Below are 13,340 nucleotides of genomic sequence, written 5' to 3'. Positions count from 1 at the left end.
TGTGTAGAATTATCTGTAAGGGCTCCATGTATGAGGCAGCGAGAGCTGCTCTGGAGCCCTTGTGGGGCAGGTTTGCATATGCAAGCCTGCTTCCTGCAGTGTAAGAAGCAGCAGTCATTAGACCGCTGCTTCTTACACCCTACGCCACCTCTGAGGTGGCGAGGGAAAATCACAGAGAGCTCGCTCGCTCTCGGTGATTGACAGCCCCTTCAGTCGTGCGAATGAAGGGACGGCATTACACACTGCGAGGAGTGTGTAATGATAAATACGGGCTAGCAGATGAACAGATCCGCTGCCCATATGTAGCAAAGGCAGGTGGACAGCTTCTAAATTTGAGAAGCTGTCCACCCGCCTCTTAGTACATAGAACCCTAGGTGTCTAAGCCTTGTATGGAAACTTTTAAATCTACTAATTCAATAAAGCTGTATAATTTTTTGTTTCCCTCTGTCTCTTCCATTACTAACAGATGGGTGAAATGGATGAAATCTAAAGCAGGGTTTGAGACATCTTTAACATAACGTTCCACAGCCACTTAAAGTTACTCTCTTTTAAGAGATATTACATACAACAGGCTTGGCTTCAGGTTCAATTTTTTTTCATCTTTATTTAAACCAAATAGACATGCCTCTTCTACTCTAGTTTGAATTAACTCTTTAAAGGGACAGTTTACTCAAATATTTTCTCCCCTTTAATTTGTTCCCAATGATCCACTTTACCTGCTGGAGTGTATTAAATTGTTTACAAGTAGCTCCTTTACCCTTATATTGGCATTTGAAATGGTTAATTTAGCATGTGGTATCCCCACCTATTCTGAAAGTTTGTGGCCGCGCGTACCAGCTATAGATAAGCTTTGTAAACACAGCCAGCAGAAGAAATTACACTCCCAGTGTGATAAAGAAGAGATAAGGTAATAAAATGTTGATTTTCCATTGTTCTCTCAAAATATTGGTGATTGTTTTAAGGACAGATATAAGATAAAGAAGCAGGTATATGTGCACAATGTGATACAGTAATGAGATCTGATTATACCTACAAGCTCAACCTATTTTATTAGGCTGTGGCTTCAAAACACAAAATCAGAGCTTTAATATACAGAAATAAACCTTAAAAAGCTAATTTTCATACACTTTTTACTCTGCAGTTGGTAAAAAAAGCAATTGTAAACACATTAAGGGAAAAACTATTTTACAGTATACTGTCCCTTTAAGTGTGGAAGATGACACATTGTTGTCATCCATAGGATGACTTTAGTTTGAAAGACTATAAGACTACATTATACACAATGATTAGATTATCAGTCTATTATCTCTTTGGATTGTTATTAATTGACCGCAGAAAAAAGGATAAGCTTAAAAAAATTTGAGAAGCATTGCAAGGGTTCTGTTCCTGGATTTCAAAAGAATGAAAATTGCGCTAACAAAATTATTGCTTAAAAGGTTAGTTAGTATACACCAATTTAAATATAACTGCATGTAATAGCTATTACTATAAAGAAGAATATGCACAGAAACTGCTTAAAAAAAATCCAGTATAAAACCTTTTTAGAATTTAGAAGCTCCCAATTTAGCACTGTTGATGGGGTTAGGCTGGGACACCCAGTGAAATGGGATTAGAGAGCAAAAAGAGCAGACCCCCCTCTTCCCCTACACTGCATATGAAAAGACCCATTACACAAACAGGAGAATGCTGGGATCTGTAGACATCAGTATACATCTGAAACGTTGGGGCTTGGTTTGGAGTCAGAAAATCAGTGTTATTAAAAAATAAGCAAAACTATACATTTTTACAAAAATACTACCAGATGGGCTGTATAAATAGATAATCTACAGAACATTTAAGCTAAGAAAAATCTAGTGTACAATGTCCCTTAAAGGACATTAAAGTAAAAAATCAAAATGCTCTAATATTACAGAGCATTTTAGTCATGCACTAGTTCTTGCATATAGCTCTGTGCTTAACCCCTGCAAAGTTAAATTTAGCTCAAGAACAACAATGAACTACTGGGAGCTAGCTGAGCACTTCTGGTGAGCCTATGTCAAGAGACACCAATTACCAGCTAACTCCCAGTAGTGCATTATTGCTGATTAAATGTACATATGTTTTTCAACAAAGAATCAAAATAAATTTGATAACACAAGTGAATTTTAAAGTGTGATGTTCAAAAAAACATACTGTCTGAATCATGAAAGTTACATTTTTGATTTTACAATCCCTTTAAATTCTTAAAACATTTATGGAACTATTTTGCAATGGGGTTCTTAATTGATGATACATACTAGACATACATAGTATAAAACAAAATGTTTTATGTCCATTTCATTTCTTTAGTTGGGCAGATAAGAAGCCTAAGATTCACTTAAAAGGACATTAAAGGGATACTGAACCCAAATTGTATCTTTCATGATTCAGATAGAACATGCAATTTTAAAGGGACATTAAACACTAAATACATGCTAGATAGAATGATGCATTCAAAGAAAAGATTAGTCCATGACTAACATATAGATGTATTTTTTAAAGTTTAATTAGTTGTTTAAAAAGTGACAAAATAAGTGTAAAGTTTTACGGCTAGATTTAGAGTTTGGCGGTAGCCGTCAATACCAGCGTTAGAGGCTCCTAACGCTGGTTTTTACCGCCCGCTGGTATTTGGAGTAAGTCAGGAAAGGGTCTAACGCTCACTTTCCAGCCGCGACTTTTCCATACCGCAGATCCCCCTACACCATTTGCGTATCCTATCTTTTCAATGGGATCTTTCTAAGGCCGGTATTTAGAGTCTTGGCTGAAGTGAGCGTTGGAAATCTAACGACAAAACTCCAGCCGCAGAAAAAAGTCAGTAGTTAAGAGCTTTCTGGGCTAACGCCGGTTTATAAAGCTCTTAACTACTGTGCTCTAAAGTACACTAACAGCCATAAACTACCTATGTACCCCTAAACCGAGGTTCCCCCCACATCGCTGCCACTCTATTAAAAATTTTTAACCCCTAATCTGCCGACCGCACACCGCCGCCACCTACGCTATCCCTATGTACCCCTAATCTGCTGCCCCTAAAACCGCCGACCCCTATATTATATTTATTAACCCCTAATCTGCCGCCCCCGCTATCGCTGACCCCTACATATTATTATTAACCCCTAATCTGCCGCTCCGTACACCGCCGCAACCTACATTATACTTATGTACCCCTAATCTGCTGCCCCTAACACAGCCGACCCCTATATTATATTTATTAACCCCTAATCTGCCGCCCCCAACGTCGCCTCCACCTACCTACAATTATTAACCCCTAATCTGCCGACCGGACCACACCGCTACTATAATAAATGTATTAACCCCTAAAGCTAAGTCTAACCCTAACACTAACACCCCCCTAACTTAAATATAATTTAAATCTAACAAAATAAATTAACTCTTATTAAATAAATTATTCCTATTTAAAGCTAAATACTTACCTGTAAAATAAACCCTAATATAGCTACAATATAAATTATAATTATATTGTAGCTATTTTATTATTAATATTTATTTTACAGGCAACTTTGTAATTATTTTAACCAGGTACAATAGCTATTAAATAGTTAATAACTATTTAATAGCTACCTAGTTAAAATAATTACAAAATTACCTGTAAAATAAATCCTAACCTAAGTTACAATTAAACCTAACACTACACTATCAATAAATAAATTAAATATACTACCTACAATTATCTACAATTAAACCTAACACTACACTATCAATAAATTAATTAAATACAATACCTACAAATAAATACAATGAAATAAACTAACTAAAGTACAAAAAATAAAAAAGAACTAAGTTACAAAAAATAAAAAAATATTTACAAACATTAGAAAAATATTACAACAATTTTAAACTAATTACACCTACTCTAAGCCCCCTAATAAAATAACAAAGACCCCCAAAATAAAAAAAGGCCCTACCCTATTCTAAAATTAAAATAGAAAAGCTCTTTTACCTTACCAGCCCTGAAAAGGGCCCTTTGCGGGGCATGCCCCAAAGAATTCAGCTCTTTTGCCTGTAAAAAAAAAACATACAATACCCCCCCAACATTACAACCCACCACCCACATACCCCTAATCTAACCCAAACCCCCCTTAAATAAATCTAACACTAAGCCCCTGAAGATCTTCCTACCTTGTCTTCACCATGCCAGGTATCACTGATCGCTCCAGGCTCCGAAATCTTCATCCAAGCCCAAGCAGCGGCTGGAGATCCATCATCCGGCTGAAGTCTTCTATCAAGCGACGGCTGAAGAGGTCCAGAAGAGGCTCCAAGTCTTCATGCTATCCGGGCAGAAGAGTAGATCCGGACCAGCAACCATCTTCTTCAAAGCGGTGACAAGCGGCTCCATGTTGAAGACCTCCGTCGCGGATCCATCCTCTTCTTGTGACGTCCTAAGTCCGAATGAAGGTTCCTGTAAATGACGTCATCCAAGATGGCGTCCCTCGAATTTCGATTGGCTGATAGGATTCTCTCAGCCAATCGGAATTAAGGTAGGAAAAATCTGATTGGCTGATGGAATCAGCCAATCAGATTCAAGTTCAATCCGATTGGCTGATCCAATCAGCCAATCAGATTGAGCTCGCATTCTATTGGCTGATCGGAACAGCCAATAGGATGCGAGCTAAATCTGATTGGCTGATTCAATCAGCCAATCAGATTTTCCCTACCTTAATTCCGATTGGCTGATAGAATCCTATCAGCCAATCGGAATTCGAGGGACGCCATCTTGGATGACGTCATTTAAAGGAACCTTCATTTGGACTTAGGACGTCGCAAGAAAAAGATGGATCCGCGACGGAGGTCTTCAACATGGAACCGCTTGTCACCGCTTTGAAGAAGATGGTTGCCAGTCCGGATCTACTCTTCTGCCCGGATAGGAGGAAGACTTTGGAGCCTCTTCTGGACCTCTTCAGCCGTGGCTTGATAGAAGACTTCAGCCGTATGATGGATCTCCAGCCCCCGTTTGGGCTTGGATGAAGATTTCGGAGCCTGGAGCGATCGGTGATACCTGGCATGGTGAAGACAAGGTAGGAAGATCTTCAGGGGCTTAGTGTTAGGTTTATTTAAGGGGGGTTTGGGTTAGATTAGGGGTATGTGGGTGGTGGGTTGTAATGTTGGGGGGGGTATTGTATGTTTTTTTTTACAGGCAAAAGAGCTGAATTATTTGGGGCATGCCCCGCAAATGGCCCTTTTCAGGGCTGGTAAGGTAAAAGAGCTTTTCTATTTTAATTTTAGAATAGGGTAGGGCATTTTTTTATTTTGGGGGTCTTTGTTATTTTATTAGGGGGCTTAGAGTAGGTGTAATTAGTTTAAAATTGTTGTAATATTTTTCTAATGTTTGTAAATATTTTTTTATTTTTGTAACAGTTCTTTTTTATTTTTTGTACTTTAGTTAGTTTATTTCATTGTATTTATTTGTAGGTATTGTATTTAATTAATTTATTGATAGTGTAGTGTTAGGTTTAATTGTAGATAATTGTAGGTAGTTTATTTAATTTATTTATTGATAGTGTAGTGTTAGGGATAATTGTAGGTAGTTTATTTAATTTATTTATTGATAGTGTAGTGTTAGGTTTAATTGTAACTTAGGTTAGGATTTATTTTACAGGTAATTTTGTAATTATTTTAACTAGGTAACTATTAAATAGTTATTAACTATTTAATAGCTATTGTACCTCGTTAAAATAATTACAAAGTTGCCTGTAAAATAAATATTAATCCTAAAATAGCTACAATATAATTATTATTTAGCTTTAAATAGGAATAATTTATTTAATAAGAGTTAATTTATTTTGTTAGATTTAAATTATATTTAACTTAGGGGGATGTTAGTGTTAGGGTTAGACTTAGCTTTAGGGGTTAATACATTTATTAGAGTAGCGGTGAGATCCGGTCGGCAGATTAGGGGTTAATTATTGTAGGTAAGTGGAGGCAACGTTGGGTGCGGCAGATTAGGGGTTAATAAATATAATATAGGGGTCGGCAGTGTTAGGGGCAGCAGATTAGGGGTGCATAGGGATAACGTAGGTTGCGGCAGTGTATGGAGCGGCAGATTAGGGGTTAATAATAATATGCAGGGGTCAGCGATAGCGGGGGCGGCAGATTAGGGGTTAATAAATATAATATAGGGGTCGGCGGTGTTAGGGGCAGCAGATTAGGGGTACATTGGGATAACGTAGGTTGCGGTGGTGTATGGAGCGGCAGATTAGGGGTTAATAATAATATGCAGGGGTCAGCGATAGCGGGGGCGGCAGATTAGAGGTTAATAAGGATAAGGTTAGGGGTGTTTAGACTCGGGGTACATGTTAGGGTGTTAGGTGCAGACTTAGGAAGTGTTTCCCCATAGGAAACAATGGGGCTGCGTTAGGAGCTTAACGCTGCTTTTTTGCAGGTGTTAGGTTTTTTTTCAGCTCAAACTGCCCCATTGTTTTCTATGGGGGAATCGTGCACAAGCACGTTTTTGAAGCTGGCCGCGTCCGTAAGCACCGCTGGTATCGAGAGTTGCAGTGGCGGTAAATATGCTCTACGCTCCCTTTTTTGGAGCCTAACGCAGCCATTCTGTAAACTCTAAATACCAGCGGTATTTAAAAGGTGCGGGGGGAAAAAACACGCGTAGCTAACGCACCCCTTTGGCCGCAGAACTCTAAATCTAGCCGTTAGTGTCTATAAAACAATGGGAGATGCCATGTTTTAACTTGTGTTACCTTCTCTGCTGTGGCCAATTAGGGACAGTTATAAATAGGTCACTAGAGTGTGCAGCCAATGGTTGTGCTGGATTTAACAGTGTTCCATTTCAGAATGGAATTACAGGCAAAGAGGACAAAATAAATAATGAAAATATTGTAGAGTTGTTTTATATATACAATTTATCATTTTATATTACCATCTCAAAGTGTTTAATGTCCCTTTAAGCAACTTTCTAATTTACTCCTATTATAGATTTTTCTTCATGCTCTTGCTATCTTTATTTTAAAAAGCAGTAATTTAAGTATAGGAGCCGGACCATTTTTGGTTCAGACCCTGGGTATCGCTTGCTTCTGTATCCCTTTAAATACCTGTTGATTTTTTTAAATTTTTCTGTAAAACTTATGCTTTCTCCTACACTCTCTAGAGAAGCTAAAAAGCAAAATCTGTAACCTAGGTCTTTAAATTCATGCAAATTGCCTAAACTAGCTATTTGATATGCAGCATTTCCAGGTTACACAGAATCTGCTTTTGGGGCTCCTAGGACGTGTTGGCAAAGCACAATTATTACACAAAATGAAGAAGTGTTAATTGTCCTTTTGAATGTATGTTTTATTGTGCTCTTCTCAAGTGCATAGAACTCAAGCAGTTGCATTTGGAAACCTTGCAAGCAAAAAGCTGTAAGAGTGGTGTTAGTGGTGTATTTCAGTGGAGCTATCATAGTGAACCTTTTGTAACTTTAAAGAAATGAAAGACAAGGTAGTTCTGTACTTAACTAGGGGTTCAAAGTCATAGCTCTTAGCAGTCCCAAGAGACCAGGCTTGTGTACCAAACAATAACAGCTAAGCCCTGTGGCTCCAGTACTGTTCTTTCACTTTATCCTCTCACTGCTCACTCCCTGAATCTTTTTTTTTTTTTAATGTGCAAGTTGCCATGAAAAAAATGTTAATGAAATATTTGCTTAGAAGTCTGCTCTGGGCCAGGCTGATAACCTATCTGTGTTTGAGTTTGGCTTCCCATATTCTAAATACTCATCTTCTGTCTGTTTAGCTTATTGATTAGTTTGGCAGAAAAAGCAGCCTTGTCATCAGTGACCAAGGTCAAACTAAACAAAAAGGGACAGGGGACAAAAAAAAAGGAGTCACTGAAGTGATGAGCTCAGTAGTGCAAAAGAGACATTTATAACTTGCTGAAACAGTAAATACAGGTGCAGTTATAGTAACCAACATGCTATGTTGTCATGATAATGATATAACACCTTTATGATGAATGCTTAGCTATTTAAAAAGAGGTTACAGAATTTTAAACATACTTAATCTAAAAAGAATATGTTTAAAAGCACTGCAGTTTATTAGCAGCATGTGCAGGGGTTTGCAAAGCAGCCTGGGGAAATACAGCTGAAACAACCAAGGACCAGTCAACACTGTAGATTTGTATAATCAACAAATGCAAGATAACAAGACAATGCAATAGTACTTAGTCTGAACTTCAAATGAGTAGTAGATTTTTTTTCTGACAATTTTAAAAGTTATGTATTTTTCTACTCCCCCTGTACCATGTGACAGCAATCAGCCAATCACAAATGCATACACACTTATTCTTGCACATGCTCAGTAGGAGCTGGTGACTCATAAAGTGTAAATATAAAAAGACTGTGCACATTTTGTTAATGGAAGTAAATTGGATAGTTGTTTAAAATGGCATGCTCTATCTGAATAATGAAAGTTTAATTTTGATTGAGTGTCCCTTTAAACAGACTTAAAACCTCACATTGTTCTGTCAAGACTAGTGATGTCGCAAACTTAAAATTTTCCGTTCGCGAACGGAGAACGCGAACTTCCGCAAATGTTCGCGAACCGGGTGAACCGCCATTGACTTCAATAGGCAGGCAAATTTTAAAACCCACAGGGACTCTTTCTGGCCACAATAGTGATGGAAAAGTTGTTTCAAGGGTACTAACACCTGGACTGTGGCATGCCGGAGGGGGATCCATGGCAAAACTCCCATGTAAAATGACATAGTTGATGCAGAGGTTTTAATCCATAAAGGGCATAAATCACCTAACATTCCTAAATTGTTTGGAATAACGTGCTTTAAAACATCAGGTCTGATGTTGTATCGATCAGGTAGTGTAAGGGTTACGCCCACTTCACAGTGACAGACCAAACTCCCCGTTTAACGCACCGCAAACAGTCCATTTGCACAACCGCAAACTCCCCATTTTTCACAAGGTTGGATACCAAGCTAGCCATGTCCCGTTCCTTGTCCTCACTGATGTCATTGAAGGTCTCTTCCTCCACCCAGCCACGTACAACACCAAGGGTCCCCGAAAGGTGACAACAAGCCCCCTGGGACGCCTGCTGTGTTTGGTCTTCCACCTCCTCAAAGCCACCTTCCTCCTCTGACTCCTCTTCTTCAGACTCCTCTCTCTGTGTTGCCTCTCTCTGCGTTATAATAAGGTGTGTTAAGTAGTACTATTCCTATCAGTTTAATCCCTGTTATGTCCCCTATCAGGGGACGTGTATATGGCATCGATTTTAGGAACCTGGAGATGGAAAAAGATGCTTGGTCGGTCCTCCTACTTCAAATTTGGGGCACTGCGCGTGCAATCGTGGCCGGACTTTTAGCCGACGGACATTTAGACGAAACACAAGTGGATGTCAGATAACAGTCCGGCCACAAGATAGATAGATTTGATAGATAGATAGATACATAGATTAGATAGATAGATCAATAGATGCAATAGATACATTTGATAGATACGATAGATAGATAGATTTGATAGATAAATAGATAGATTTGATAGATAGATAGATAGATAATTTCCCAGACAGGGAATTACAAGACGTGCCATCTGGGACCCATGGTAAGGTTCCCAGAGGCAGTTGCGGCGCCAGGGGACGTGTATATGGCATGTATTTTAGGAACCAGGAGATGGAAAAAGATGCTTGGTCGGTCCTCCTACTTCAAATTTGGGGCACTGTGAGTGCAATCTACTGTGCCACCAGATATGAGTGGTGTGTTAAGTAGTACTATTCTTATCAGTTTAATCCCTGTTACGTCCCCTATCAGGGGACGTGTATATGGCATGGATTTTAGGAACCGGGAGATGGAAAAAGATGCTTGGTCGGTCCTCCTACTTCAAATTTGGGGCACTGCGCGTGCAATCTACTGTGCCACCAGATATGAGTGGTGTGTTAAGTAGTACTATTCTTATCAGTTCAATCCCTGTTACGTCCCCTATCAGGGGATGTGTATATGGCATGGATTTTAGGAACCGGGAGATGGAAAAAGATGCTTGGTCGGTCCTCCTACTTCAAATTTGGGGCACTGCGCTTGCAATCGTGGCCGGACTTTTAGCCGACGGACATTTGGCAGACGGACATTTGGCCGAAAACACAAGTGGCTGTCAGATAACAGTCCGCCCACGAGATAGATAGATTTGATAGATAGATTTGATAGATAGATTTGATAGATAGATAGATACATAGATTAGATAGATAGATCAATCGATGCAATAGATACATTTGATAGATACAATAGATAGATAGATTTGATAGATAAATAGATAGATTTGATAGATAGATAATTTCCCAGACAGAGAATTACAAGACGTGCCGTCTGAGACCCATGGTAAGGTTCCCAGACGCAGTTGCGGCGCCAGGGGACGTGTATATGGCATAGATTTTAGGAACCGGGAGATGGAAAAAGATGCTTGGTCGGTCCTCCTACTTCAAATTTGGGGCACTGCGCGTGCAATCGTGGCCGGACTTTTAGCCGACGGACATTTAGACGAAACACAAGTGGATGTCAGATAACAGTCCGGCCACAAGATAGATAGATTTGATAGATAGATACATAGATTAGATAGATAGATCAATAGATGCAATAGATACATTTGATAGATACGATAGATAGATAGATTTGATAGATAAATAGATAGATTTGATAGATAGATAGATAGATAGATAGATAGATAGATAATTTCCCAGACAGGGAATTACAAGACGTGCCATCTGGGACCCATGGTAAGGTTCCCAGAGGCAGTTGCGGTGCCAGGGGACGTGTATATGGCATGTATTTTAGGAACCAGGAGATGGAAAAAGATGCTTGGTCGGTCCTCCTACTTCAAATTTGGGGCACTGTGCGTGCAATCTACTGTGCCACCAGATATGAGTGGTGTGTTAAGTAGTACTATTCTTATCAGTTTAATCCCTGTTACGTCCCCTATCAGGGGACGTGTATATGGCATGGATTTTAGGAACCGGGAGATGGAAAAAGATGCTTGGTCGGTCCTCCTACTTCAAATTTGGGGCACTGCGCGTGCAATCTACTGTGCCACCAGATATGAGTGGTGTGTTAAGTAGTACTATTCTTATCAGTTCAATCCCTGTTACGTCCCCTATCAGGGGATGTGTATATGGCATGGATTTTAGGAACCGGGAGATGGAAAAAGATGCTTGGTCGGTCCTCCTACTTCAAATTTGGGGCACTGCGCTTGCAATCGTGGCCGGACTTTTAGCCGACGGACATTTGGCAGACGGACATTTGGCCGAAAACACAAGTGGCTGTCAGATAACAGTCCGCCCACGAGATAGATAGATTTGATAGATAGATTTGATAGATAGATTTGATAGATAGATTTGATAGATAGATTTGATAGATAGATTTGATAGATAGATAGATACATAGATTAGATAGATAGATTAATAGATGCAATAGATACATTTGATAGATACAATAGATAGATAGATTTGATAGATAAATAGATAGATTTGATAGATAGATAATTTCCCAGACAGAGAATTACAAGACGTGCCGTCTGAGACCCATGGTAAGGTTCCCAGAGGCAGTTGCGGCACCAGGGGACGTGTATATGGCATAGATTTTAGGAACCGGGAGATGGAAAAAGATGCTTGGTCGGTCCTCCTACTTCAAATTTGGGGCACTGCGCGTGCAATCTACTGTGCCACCAGATATGAGTGGTGTGTTAAGTAGTACAATTCTTTTCAGTTTAATCCCTGTTATGTCCCCTATCAGGGGACGTGTATATGGCATGGATTTTAGGAACCGGGAGATGGAAAAAGATGCTTGGTCGGTCCTCCTACTTCAAATTTGGGGCACTGCGCGTGCAATCTACTGTGCCACCAGATATGAGTGGTGTGTTAAGTAGTACTATTCTTATCAGTTTAATCCCTGTTACGTCCCCTATCAGGGGACGTGTATATGGCATGGATTTTAGGAACCGGGAGATGGAAAAAGATGCTTGGTCGGTCCTCCTACTTCAAATTTGGGGCACTGCGCGTGCAATCTACTGTGCCACCAGATATGACTGGTGTGTTAAGAAGTACTATTCTTATCAGTTTAATCCCTGTTACGTCCCCATTAGGGGACGTGTATATGGCATGGATTTTAGGAACCGGGAGATGGAAAAAGATGCTTGGTCGGTCCTCCTACTTCAAATTTGGGGTACTGCGCTTGCAATTGTGGCCGGACTTTTAGCCGACGGACATTTGGCAGACGGACATTTGGCCGACGGACATTTGGCCGAAACACAAGTGGCTGTCAGATAACAGTCCGGCCACGAGATAGATAGATTTGATATATAGATAGATACATAGATTAGATAGATAGATCAATAGATGCAATAGATACATTTGATAGATATGATAGATAGATAGATTTGATAGATAAATAGATAGATTTGATAGATAGATAATTTCCCAGACAGAGAATTACAAGATGTGCGGTCTGAGACCCATGGTAAGGTTCCCAGAGGCAGTTGCGGCGCCAGGGGACATGTATATGGCATGGATTTTAGGAACCGGGAGATGGAAAAAGATGCTTGGTCGGTCCTCCTAATTCAAATTTGGGGCACTGCACGTGCAATCTAATGTGCCACCAGATAGGAGTGGTGTGTTAAGTAGTACTATTCCTATCAGTTTAATCCCTGTTACGTGCCTTTTTTTTTGGTTTGGTTTTTGAAGCCACAGTGCAACACCAGAGGCCAGAAAAATTTGGCATGTACACATGCCTGAAAAATTAGGTATTGTTGCAGCCGCTGCTGTAGCAGCGGCCAGAAAAATTGATGTTTGTTTCCCAGGCAGAAAGTGCCCTAAAACATTGCGGCTTGAACCCTAGTTGGTGGCGGATAAGTCACGCAAGTCATCTGGCATTCGCAGATAAAATACAGCAGCGTGTGGACCATTTTTAACCCAAGGCAGCTCATCTCATCAGGCCTTTTTTACTCGAATGTATCGCCCAATGTCAGTTCCTTCGGGATCCATCCCTCATTCATCTTAATAAAGGTGAGGTAATCAAGACTTTTTTGACCTAGGCGATTTCTCAGTGACAATACCTCCTACTGCACTGAAGGTCCTTTCTGACAGGACACTTGAAGCGGGGCAGGCCAGAAGTTCTATCGCAAATTGGGATAGCTCAGGCCACAGGTCAAGCCTGCACACCCAGTAGTCAAGGGGTTCATCGCTCCTGTCGAGATCTGCAGTTAAGGCGAGGTAGTCTGCTACCTGTCAGTCGAGTCGTTCTCTGAGGATGGACCCCGAAGGGCTGTGGCGATGCATAGGACTTAAAAAGATCTGCATGTCCTCCATCAACAACGCGTTTGTAAAGTG

Source organism: Bombina bombina, chromosome 4 (assembly GCF_027579735.1).
Source record: "Bombina bombina isolate aBomBom1 chromosome 4, aBomBom1.pri, whole genome shotgun sequence".
Taxonomy (NCBI): domain Eukaryota; kingdom Metazoa; phylum Chordata; class Amphibia; order Anura; family Bombinatoridae; genus Bombina; species Bombina bombina.
This window is presented reverse-complemented; position numbering follows the sequence as displayed.